The 11,337-nt window shown below is 41.4% G+C and overlaps 1 long non-coding RNA gene across 1 annotated transcript; it reads right to left on the bottom strand.

Annotated features, from left to right (window-relative positions):
- Window positions 1-268: 268 nt before the first annotated feature.
- LOC134734529 (uncharacterized) lies at window positions 269-6,987 on the bottom strand. The gene is made up of 3 exons (XR_010117625.1): window positions 6,780-6,987; window positions 6,234-6,364; window positions 269-2,245 (listed from the first exon to the last, which is right to left on the bottom strand). It is a non-coding gene; the product is annotated as an uncharacterized lncRNA (long non-coding RNA).
- Window positions 6,988-11,337: the final 4,350 nt, after the last annotated feature.

Here is an 11,337-nt window from a genome sequence, read left to right as displayed (position 1 = left end):
CCAAGTATTTAATGTGGATTACCTTCCCTCCTCCCCTGTTTTCTACTTTATATTACCTTTCTTACAACGTAATGAGGTAGGTCCTATTAGTATCATCTTCATTTTACAAATGAAGCAGCCAAGTCTCTTATAGACTAAGGCTAGCAAGAAGGGAGGCCACCTTCAAACCCAGGCAGTCTAGCTCCAGAGACCAGGCTCAGATCCACTAGATATAACTGCCACTTCAGGGGGAAAATGTATACCCGTAGAAAGTGCAAGCATAGCTTATGGCACCAAATGGGTGCTGTCATGTAAAGGCTGGTTTATTTTTTATGTTAAAAATCTCTCCAAGATCATGTAAATCTTCATGGAGGTCACAATTTAAAGAAACGTTTTTTTGGATTCATGCACTCATCCATCCATCATTCATCGATTGCCTGCTGTGTGTATAGTATTATATTAGAAACTGCGGGAATAACAAAGGACACGACATCTGAGATATAGTCTGGACATTTTAGCAGCAAACATTCTGGTTGGGGAGCAAAATACACAGAAATGAGTGAACAACAATGCAAGGTGCTAAATGATTGTGTTTCACAATGAATACCACAAACAAGAGATACAATGGGAATTTAGAGAAGAGATACCCTTTGTGCAAGAGGTAAATCCTGTACAGAAATATTGATGGTGCCTGAGATAATACCAGGCAGGAAGGAACATTTGTTTGCTAATTCACCGAATATTGATGGACCTCACAGTGTGCTGGTCACTGGAGAGTCAAGACGGTCAAGCAGTTTATTCTGTCATGTGGGAACAGCCTGAAATTTGCTTAGGGTGCTAGGAGAGCCCACAGGACTTAGTCCTCCTGAGAGTTGGGATGACTTCCAAAAGATAGGGACATTGGACAAGGAAGAATTAGCCTGTGTGAGGAAGTGAGAGGAAAGGCGTGGGCAGAGGGGAAGCATGTGCAAATGCACAGAAACACAGGATGCATTTCATTAGGGTAGAATGAGAGCACTCCTTTGATTGGGACAAAGGGGCTTGTTTTTGCTGTTGTTTTGTTGTTTTTGAGACAGAGTCTCTATTGCCCAGGCTGGAGTATAGTAGTGTGATCATGGATCACTGCAGCCTCAACCTCCTGGGCTCAAGTGATCTTCCTAGCTCAGCCTCTAGAGTAGCTGGGACCACAGGCACACGCCACCACAGCCAGCCAATTTTTTTATTTTTTGTGGACATGAGGTCTCACTATTTTCCCCAGGTTGGTCTCAAATTCCTGGGCTCAATTGATGCTCCCACCTCAGCCTCCCAAAGTGGCGGGATTATAGGTGTGAACCACTGCACCAGGCCTAGTTTTTTTTTTTGTTTTTTTTTTTTTTTAACAGGGAAAAGATAAGACTTATAAGTGCAGGGTCAAGATTGCCCTTTTTTTTTCTCTTCCTTCCTTTCTTTTCTTTTTTAAATGTCTACCTGGGAGCATAGATTCAAGTTGTCCTGAGTATAGACTCCCTAAACTGACCTTTCTTTCTTTTTTTTTTTTAATTATACTCAAGTTTTGGGATACATGTACAGAACGTGCAGGTTTGTTACACAAGTATACATGTGCCATGGTGGTTTGCTGCACCCACCAACCCATCATCTTCATTAGGTATTTTTCCTAATGCTGTGCCTCCCCTAGCCCCCCACCCCTGGACAGGCCCCAGTGTGTGATGTTCCCCTCCCTGTGCCCATATGTTCTTATTGTTCAACTCCCACTTATGAGTGAGAACATGCGGTGTTTGGTTTTCTGTTCCTGTGTTAGTTTGCTGAAAGTAATGGTTTCCAGCTTCATTCATGTCCCTGCAAAGGACATGAACTCATTCTTTTTTATGGCTGCATAGTATTCCATGGTGTATATGTGCCACATTTTCTTTATCCATAGACAGGCCTTTCTAAAAGAAGAACTGAAGTGAAGCAGATCCAAGTTCATCAGGGAACTGTGACGTCATGCCTATCACTCCCCCATTCATAAGGGATAGGAAGGAAAGATACAAGTTCCTCTAGCAAAGGAAATCAGGTTCCCTCCTCACTGTTTCTCCACTGCTGCGCTCCTGGGTTGAAGTGGGTGATGCTCGGCTCTATGCCGCGATGGCCAATGGGAAAAGTCAAGCATAACTGTAAAACACCATTGTCCTGAAAGACAGCATTCTTCCTCCTTTTGCTTCTCCCATGGCTTCTGCATAATGTTTGCTTAAGGAAACTTGGACATGCTCAGAAAATGGCCTTTCCCCTACAGGACAACATTTCAAATGAAATTAGAATTAGACTCAAGGAAACCAGGCAGTGATCTCATAGGATATTTGAAATATATCAAGACTCCCATTTTCTTAGCTTTCATGCACATCTAGATGTGAAATGGAAGTGTTGTTCTCACCTCCAAAGCACAGGGCTTCCCCTCTGCCTGCCATGCCCTTCCCCTCAGTCCTCACACAGGCTACTCTTCCTACCCCTTATGGGAAAAAAGTGCAGTTACTTGGAAATGATTATTCTCACCTCCAGGACACAGAATACAGGTATTGTTCTCAGCACCAAACACAGCTTCCTTCTCCGCCATGGGTGGAAGAAAAGATGCTTCTACCCCTTCCTCCAATTTGAAATTGAGTACTTTACTCCCCAGTGTCAACCTTTTACAATTTATTTTTTTTTGGTTCCATGATCCTCCCAGCACTATAGTTTAACTGTGAGTTAATTAAATATCTTTTAGGAGTGTGCTTGCAAAGCTAACCTTCATGTATGTTATCGACCTATAGAAAAATGTGTTGCAAGTTCCAAACAGGTAACATATGGATTTTTAAAACGTAACCTGTTGGTGAGATGCAAACCCTTCATCCTAATAATAATTTCCCTTCATTGGCAGATTGGTGCAGGGGTTGGGTGAAACTGAGCCTGCCAAGTCTTAGAAACTATCAGATTTGTATGAGAACTTAGAGGCGATTTTTCATATGAGAAAGTGAAAACTTAGAGTGGAAAAATGGCTGGTGAGCTTGGGGCAGGGCTGGTCTCTGACTGAGGCCTCATTCTTCCAGTCCATGTTCATTTTCCATCTCATGATTCTGCTTGGGTTAAACCACACAGCCACACATGAAGATGGAGAATATCATTGCCTACATTTGAGGGACTCCAAGAAAAAATTTCACTGTGATCCTCCATCAAAAAAGAAAAAGAGAAAAAAAAATCCCCATGATAGCTTTATCAGTTAGGGTTAGGTGTGGCTGTAACAGAAACCCAAAATAACAGCAGCTTCAACATCATGGGATTCTATTTCCCTCTGACTTACAAGTCCAGAGGTAGGTAGTCCAGGACTGGGATGATGGCTTTATTCCAATAAGTCCTCAGGGAGCCAAGCCCCTTCCAGCTCATCTTTTTACATCCCTTCTACATGTTCCTTGCATTTATGGACACCAGTCATCACATCCAGGGTGGAGGAAGGGAAAAACAGAAGTGCCAACCACCCTTCAAGGAAACATCCATCCTAGATGTCCTACACGTCTGCTCCTATATCATTGGTCAGAACTTGGCCTCAGGACAACACTTAGCCATATGGGATGCTCGGAAATACAGTCTTTACTCAGGGCACTTGTCCCTTGTTAAAAATTAGAGGTTCTGTCACTGCCTCTGCCACAGTGATGCAGAGAAACTTGACACATATGGATGCGCTGTTTTGTGTTAGTATTGTCAAAGCCTTTTTCAAAGACGAATCCTGGGAGGGGGCCCATTGTCTCATACTTTATTCTCCAATGAGAAGATCAAGTCTCTTTCTTTTGTGGTAAGAAAGACAAGCCATTTGAAGAGCAAACCATTGGAAGAGTTCAGGCCACTGGGGTCAGGAGACATGGCTATGGAAATGACAGGGGCATAGAGCTGAAGAAAAATCTCAAAAAGAGTGCACAGAAACAGATGCATGCCTTGCCATGGCACAGCCTGTGACATTGCCCAGTTGGCAAGGGCTGGCTCTGTTAATATTCTGCCCACCCACCACCCTTCCCTACTTCCTGTTGCAATCATGGCTGCAATATCTGTCAGCCTCTTTGGGGACTTGTGGGATTTAGACAGCTATTGTCCATTCTTAGTACAAGTTGTAGCCGGGCAGGGTGTGGTTACTCAGCCCCAGCATGCCAGCTGGGTGTCAGTTTCAGCATGTTAACTGACAGTAGGGCTTAGTGCAGTTCCCATTTAGCTGTAAATTAATAGCTACTTTCAGCAGATCACTAGTCCTTCAATTTCACTAGCCTTCCAGAAGGATGGAATATCACAGTGACACTTGGAAGCTTGTATTAGAGTTGACCAGCATTGGACTACACATTATTGAGGACACTAGGTTGCTTCTCCGACTCTGTAAACTCCCCATGGCCACAAGACCTTTGCACATGCTATTTCTTCTGTGTCTGGAATGTTTGTCTTTCCCCTCTTGGCAAGATAACACCTCTGGAGTCTTTAGGGGAGACTTCCTTGACTTCTAAGAAAAAAAATGCCTTAGCCACAGGTTTCCCTGTCATTGTATAACTCTTCCTTGTGCCATTCGTCACAGATAATAATTTTTCATTCATGTGATTATTTGCTGAGACTTTAATTTTATGAGCACTAGCTTTTTCCACCTTGGTATCCCTTGTGTCTAGCACAGTGATGGGTACATAGTATGCACTCAGTGAATTTAGGTGAATCCATGAAGTCGCTGCACCTGCACATTTGTCTCCAACCCTAATGCAATTATAGAGTTTATCAATATATTGACGTGAACTGTCTATATCAGATTTACCTGCTTAGCTCCATTAACATGCAGATTCCTGGACTTTATCCCAACCCTATTGAATTAAGGTATCTGAGGAGGTACCTGGGATCCTCATGTGAATAAACTTCCCAGGTAATTTGCACACACCACAGTATTTGAGAAGCCCATTGCAGTTGGGAAGACAGTACAGTATAGATATTATTAAGGGGCCCATGCTGTGCACAAGAATGAGCCTTCAGGATAAGACTGTTGTATTCAAGAGCTACCTCAGTCTGCTTACATTTAGAGAGAAGAAACTTATAAAACAACTTTCTCTTTGAGATCCGAAGATGCCAAGGAAAATTTGGAGACAGCTGTTAATTGAGCTTAGGGAGTCCAGATTATGTGGAATGAAACAATGTGTGTTCACGGTAGCACCTGTGCACAGACAAATTTAAAGAAAGAAATCAAGACTTGATTGTCACCCGGTAGCTCACTATCTGCCCTCCCGCCAACCAACCTCCTCTCTTAGGTAGAGTAGTAACAGGAAATCCTTGTTGAGGGGTTTCTGAGGCAAAACCTAAGTCCTCCACGGAACCTTAAGTCTGATTTCCAGCCTCCAAATTTAATCACACATATGGTCACCTATTAAAGTGAGCTGATGCACTTTAATCCTTGTTTTCTTTAAAATTAAAATAATTGGAGTATAATTGTTCTGAAGTTAAAAATCCACATGGGCAACCACACTGAGTGAGGTCTAAACATACAATTTAACAACAAATGGTGTGAAAGCCCTTTAAAACAAGAGTTATACTGAACATTTTGGTCTTTCTTTCTTTCTGCCCACCCCAGTTGCTTTTTAAACTCAACACCAAAGGCCTCTTCTTCCTCTTCTAAGATTCTTTCCTTCTCTGTCTCATCTTGAGGGCAGCTTCCTATCTTTCTTTAAGGATCATAGATTCTTTACCTTCCAAGGATTTTGTCCTTTCTCCCATTGCCCCAGGTTTTACCTCCTCTTTTTAGTATTTTAACAAGGTTTTGAATAATCATTGTCATTTCTCTTTTAAAAATAGTTTATTATGCTATCTTGCCAAATATCCAACTCTTATATATTAATAGCCCCACTAAAAAGAAAACAGAATGAGCTGATGTATGAATTGGGGTTATGAATAAAGATTAAAAATTCAAACCATGAAGTATTCAAAACATAAGAAAATATCCCTAAGAAGGACTCAAGCACAGTACCTGGAGAACAACTAAGAGGAAGGTCTATATTCAAACTGCGACGTCCTTAAAAAGAGAGACGAAGTATTATTTTGCCTGTGAATTATCCACAGTTTCCGGCACAGTGGCTGGAACATAAAAGCTTCAGGAAATATATGTTGAATAAATCATTGAAGGAGGAATCTCCAGTTTTAACCAGGAGACTTGCTAGTTTAATGTAAGGTTGATGTTCAAAGTAAACTTCTTCTGAACCCCAAAAGTTTATTGCAACCTAGCAGTAACTTACCTGGCCAGATGGTTTAGAAAGTGGGTTGTTGGCAAGAGGTATAAACTGTTCCCTTCTTGAAATCTATGATCCTCCCATCACAGCACTTGATACCTTACACTTTCAAGGTCCTCAGCTTTTCGGGGATGTTTCTGGGTTATGGTAATGAAAAAAGAAATTTTTTGATGACAAAACATAGGGGATTTTATCTAAGAGCCCCTTTGTAGAGTTAGCCACATATATTTCATTGTGGTGCTGTGGAAAGTGCATGGGTTTCCAAGACACAGCCATCTGAAGCTGTGAAAGTTACCTAACTATATGAGGCTCCACGTTCTCATCTTGGAAACGGAAATAATGCCATCTGTATTTTATTTTCATTGTGGGAACTTGAGAGAATTAAGGCCTTAAGACCTAATAGAAATCAATACATGATAGCTTTTCCCTTTTGAATTTAAGCTGAATAGTGTCTGATATTTTTGTCTGTTTCACCATGGCTGGCTTCCAGTGCCTGACACAGAATACGTACTTACAATATTTGTTAAATAAATTACATTTTTGTTTAGTTACCAAGTCACAGACTGGAGATGCATCCTTGTATTTTGAATATTCTAAAATAGTAGAAAGTCTGGTGTTCCTATTAGCATCTGGCTTTAAGATGTTGTATACTATGCCAGTGGCAGCTGTATGTGTTCCCTACATCACATGGGGCAGTAGTACATGCAGTGTATAAGTGGGTCTTACAGTGTGGTCCCCAGACCAGCAGCATCAGCATGACCTGGGAACTTAGCAGAAATGTAAATTCTCTGGCCCCATTCTAGAACTACTGAGTGAACAATTCTAGGGGTGGGGGTCTGTTGATTCTGATGTGTGCCAGAGTTTGAGAACCAGAACTATATATAAAAGTCCCCAGTGCTGTAATTAGACATGATCTGAGCACTGGATGCCAGAGAATTGATGACTTGCACTGAGAAAACATAATCACTGAGGATTTTAGAATATGATGCTTCCAGAGCTAGTATATTCCTGGTAGAGGATTTTCAGGAACCTGACAGATCCTGAGTTCAAATGCTTCTTCAGTGAACTGGCCTCATGATGTGATCTATAGACATGTGCCGGAAGCATTACCTAAACTGCTGTTTTTACTATGGTGCCCCTTCCACCCAGCTATAGCAGAGTGGACTGGAGTGAGCACTGACTCAAGGGAAGCCCCATCTATAAGCTAGCCCTCAATTCTTGTGTTAGGCAAGATGTAAGCCAAGCTGCTGTAATAGAGACCCAAAAATACAGGGAATCAAAGAAAATAGCAGTTATTTCTTTCTTTTGTAACAGCCTGGCAGTGAACAATCCAGGCTGGAATGGTGGCTCTGCTGTGTGAGTATTGAGAGAGCCTGCTCTCCTGTCTTGTTATTCTCGCATCCCCAGTGGTGGTGTCCTCCTTTGCTTGACTGAGCCCGAGTCAATATTGCATCTGCATTCTGTCTTACTGCAAGGAGAAAATCCAGGACAAGTGGTTTTGTCTTTAAGAAGATGATGCCAAATTTGTACATCTCACTTCCATTTATACCTCATTACTCACATTGTCATACCTCACTGCAAGGCAGGCTGGGGACTGTAGTGTGCAACTGGCAGCCATGTGCCCACATAAAGCACACAGGGTTTTATTACTAAGAAGAAAAGAAGAATGAACACTGGAAGACCGCTAGCAGCTTCTGCCAGAGTTCTGAACATCTTCTCAGTTCCTCTTCTCACGGGGCCCATTGTACCAAGCAGCCCTATCCTTGGATTCCTGTGAGATTTCTGTATCCCAACATTAAAACCCTCTTTTCTAAAATTAGCCTGAATGGGAACCTGTTCTTCATAATGAAACGCTGGGAATTAGAACAGTGTACCTCAAATCCCTCCTGTCTTAGTAAAGGTTGAAATAAACAGAATTTTGATGGGTGGTAGGCTCAGAGCAAGCACAAAATGAGAAGAATTGTGCAGTCCTGACTACAAGGATGGTCATAAGATGAGGTTGGCTGAGAATTTCCCCCACATGGCAGTTCTGGGCTGTCTTGAACACTCTGTAACCTCCATGAGAGCCCCAAGCCCAGGCCAGACAAAGCCATGGAGTGTGTTAACTTGTCTTTGGCAGCTTTCAACCTCTTTGTGCATTTTCAGCCAGTGAGATCCCTGCCATCAGAACTCCCATGTCCCGTGCTCATTCCCTCAAAATTCTGTGTTCTGTTGTGTACACAGGCACTAGGGACTCCTTGGGGATCAGTGCCTCATTTAATGTGAAACTAGTAATGGGGAATTTTAGGCCCGTTTAGTTTATTAGGGGCTTTTGGTGTCCTGCAAATAGCACCCAGGCAGGGTCCTTTGGCCATGTTGCAGCAGCAGCTCTCTGTCTGCATTCCAGTATGATAGACTATGAGAGAAATAACATCTCTATTCTTCCTTTAGGTTCAATCTGTCATTTACAATTGCCAATTCTATTTCCTGGAAAAACAAAAACAAAAACAGGTAGAACTCTTAGGTCTCTTCTTTCTCCAGCCTTGTTTATCTCCCTTCCTCTTTTCAAGTTGACCGTTTTGATTCTGCTGTTCAAATGCCTGGATCAGATCAAATGCCAGGATTGCTCACGGTACATTCAGTGAGGGATTATAATAAAGTACGGGGAATCAGGAGAAACCCACAATGGTGGGATTTAGCACATTCAAAGTTGAAAATAATGTCAACGTTTATCCGTAATCAGCTCTGCCTTGATCTTATTCATCCTGGGTTTCTTGACTCTGTCTCTGGTTAGTTTACTCTTCCATGGGCTGTATCTTGGTACTCCATAATCTTCAGTGGAATACATTACAGCCCCATGACATTCTGTTTACAGTAGGTCTTATAGAAGGAAGGTAAGAAGGTGGGGGAAGGGAGTGAGCACATTACCAGGTGAATGGCCGCTGTGTGCCAGCCACAGCTAGATGCTTTTAATCCTCAAAGCAAAACAAAACAAAACAAAACAAAGCTGGAGAGGAATTAATATTGTAATTTATGAGAAAGTGGAAGATTATGCAATTTGCCCAAGTTACTAATACCTAATAAGTGGTACACTCAAAATCTAATCAAGGTTGTCTGACTTCTAAAGCCTGTGCTCCAGCATTGGCATCAACACATTTATGTAGAGTCTTTTACTAATGCCATTAATTGTTATACCTTGGGAAAAAGGGGAGGCATATAGCTTATTTAAAGCACATTCTTTATTAGTGAACCAAGGATGGAGAGGGGGATGGAGAACCACTGTGAATAAATTCAGTAATTTATCAACAGGGGACTATGTTTTGCCACAGCTTTATTGTTTGACTCCAGAAGAACCCATTGTCTATTCTGTGACTTAATTTTACTGTCAGATTAAAAAAAAAAAAAACAATGTTCTCAGTGTTTGAAGAGATCAGTAGAAATCTAGATTTTTATATGGTCTTTTGCCTAGATTTCCTTTTTATCATAGGATTTTTATATAAATTATTTATATAAAATAATAAAAATAACATAAATATATATTATATTAATAAATTATTGTATAATATAAATAATATTTATATGCTTATTTATGCAATCAATTATAAACACCCCATACAGAGCAATTTCATTTTAATTTTCTTGTTTTGGAGCACAGTGGTGCTATTTCAGCTCACTGCAACCTCCTGCTCCTGGGTTCAAGCAATTCTTGTGCCACAGCCTCCCAAGTAGCTGGGATTACAGGTGTCTGCCACCACACCAAGCCGATTTTTGTATTTTTTGTAGAGACAGTGTTTTGCCATGTTGACCAGGCTGGTCTCAAACTCCTGGCCTCAAGTGATCCGCCCACCTTGCCCTTCCAAAGTGCTAGCATTACAGGCATGAGCCACTGTGCCTGGCCCATTTCACTTTCTGCTACTGCACTAAACAAATTTCTTAAAGGTAGGCCTTATGTCTTCATCAAGGAATCCTAAATTGTTAGACCTGAAAGGAACGTTAGAGATCATATTATGGCTGACGATATCTTTTTCTGTTTCCCTTACATGACCTGGCACCATACCTTGTATACAGCAGGGGGTTTAATAAATAGCAATTGCATAAGTAGATAAATGCTTTGTATGCTTTGTAATTTGACCTCTCCCCCATATCCCATATGAACAATGATACAGGAACAATTTGAATCTCTGAACACAATTATCATGTGTTTTATGCAATCATAACCACTCCTATAGGAGTTTGCTTGTTTTTGTAAGTGTTTTCCTCCTGAAATGACCTCTACTATCAGTTAGGTTTAGCTTAGAATATGAATTCCATGTATTCAAGTATTTTGTAGAAAAAATACCTCTGTCCTCTGTGATCGTATTAGAGCTACCTGATGACAAAGACAGCATTCGGGTAACACCATGAAACTGCATCACTCAGTGTACTTACTTCATCAGTATATCTTCTGTATCAAGCCTGGAAACCAGTTTACCTCTGCCCTGGCTCTAGGGCTGACTTCTTCAGTGTGCAGTCTATACAGTTACGTGGCGTCCTTAGCTTAGTGGAACCCCCTGCTTGGATTAATGCTCAGTTGTCACCTTCTTGAAATTCTTAATAAATTTTTTAGCAAGTTCCCTACATTTTTATTTTGCACTGGACTCTGCAAATTTTGTAGCAGGTCCCAACTCCCTGTCTGTGTTTGAGCATTTTCTCTCTTCCTTTCACATCCTCCAATCCTCCTTTCCAAAGGCAGAGACATCACATACCCTCATCTTAGTGGGACCTGAAACATCTGCCAGGCCTTTAGAATAAACTAGTAAGTGAAGTATTCAAAATAAATGGATATTCATACATATTGGCAAACTAATGGAATGGAATGATCATGCATAAATCATTGACTGGTGCCAGCCACTGAGCTATGGGTTTATATACTAATTTTGTTTAACTGCCACCTCAAACCTGTGAGAGAGTGCTATTATTCTGATTTTACAAATGGGAGAAGGGAGGCTCAGGAAGGTCAATAAGTGGCAGAGCTCACACACTGAGTTCTGATGTGTTTGAGTCCAAAGCCCATTCCCATTTCCCTGCATTCCTAACTGAGGCCTGGAAAACTTACCCCTGAGATCACAGCATTGCCTGAGAGGAATAAAGA

This window comes from Symphalangus syndactylus, chromosome 12, assembly GCF_028878055.3.
Source record: "Symphalangus syndactylus isolate Jambi chromosome 12, NHGRI_mSymSyn1-v2.1_pri, whole genome shotgun sequence".
Classification (NCBI taxonomy): Eukaryota; Metazoa; Chordata; class Mammalia; order Primates; family Hylobatidae; genus Symphalangus; species Symphalangus syndactylus.
This window is presented reverse-complemented; position numbering and strand designations above follow the sequence as displayed.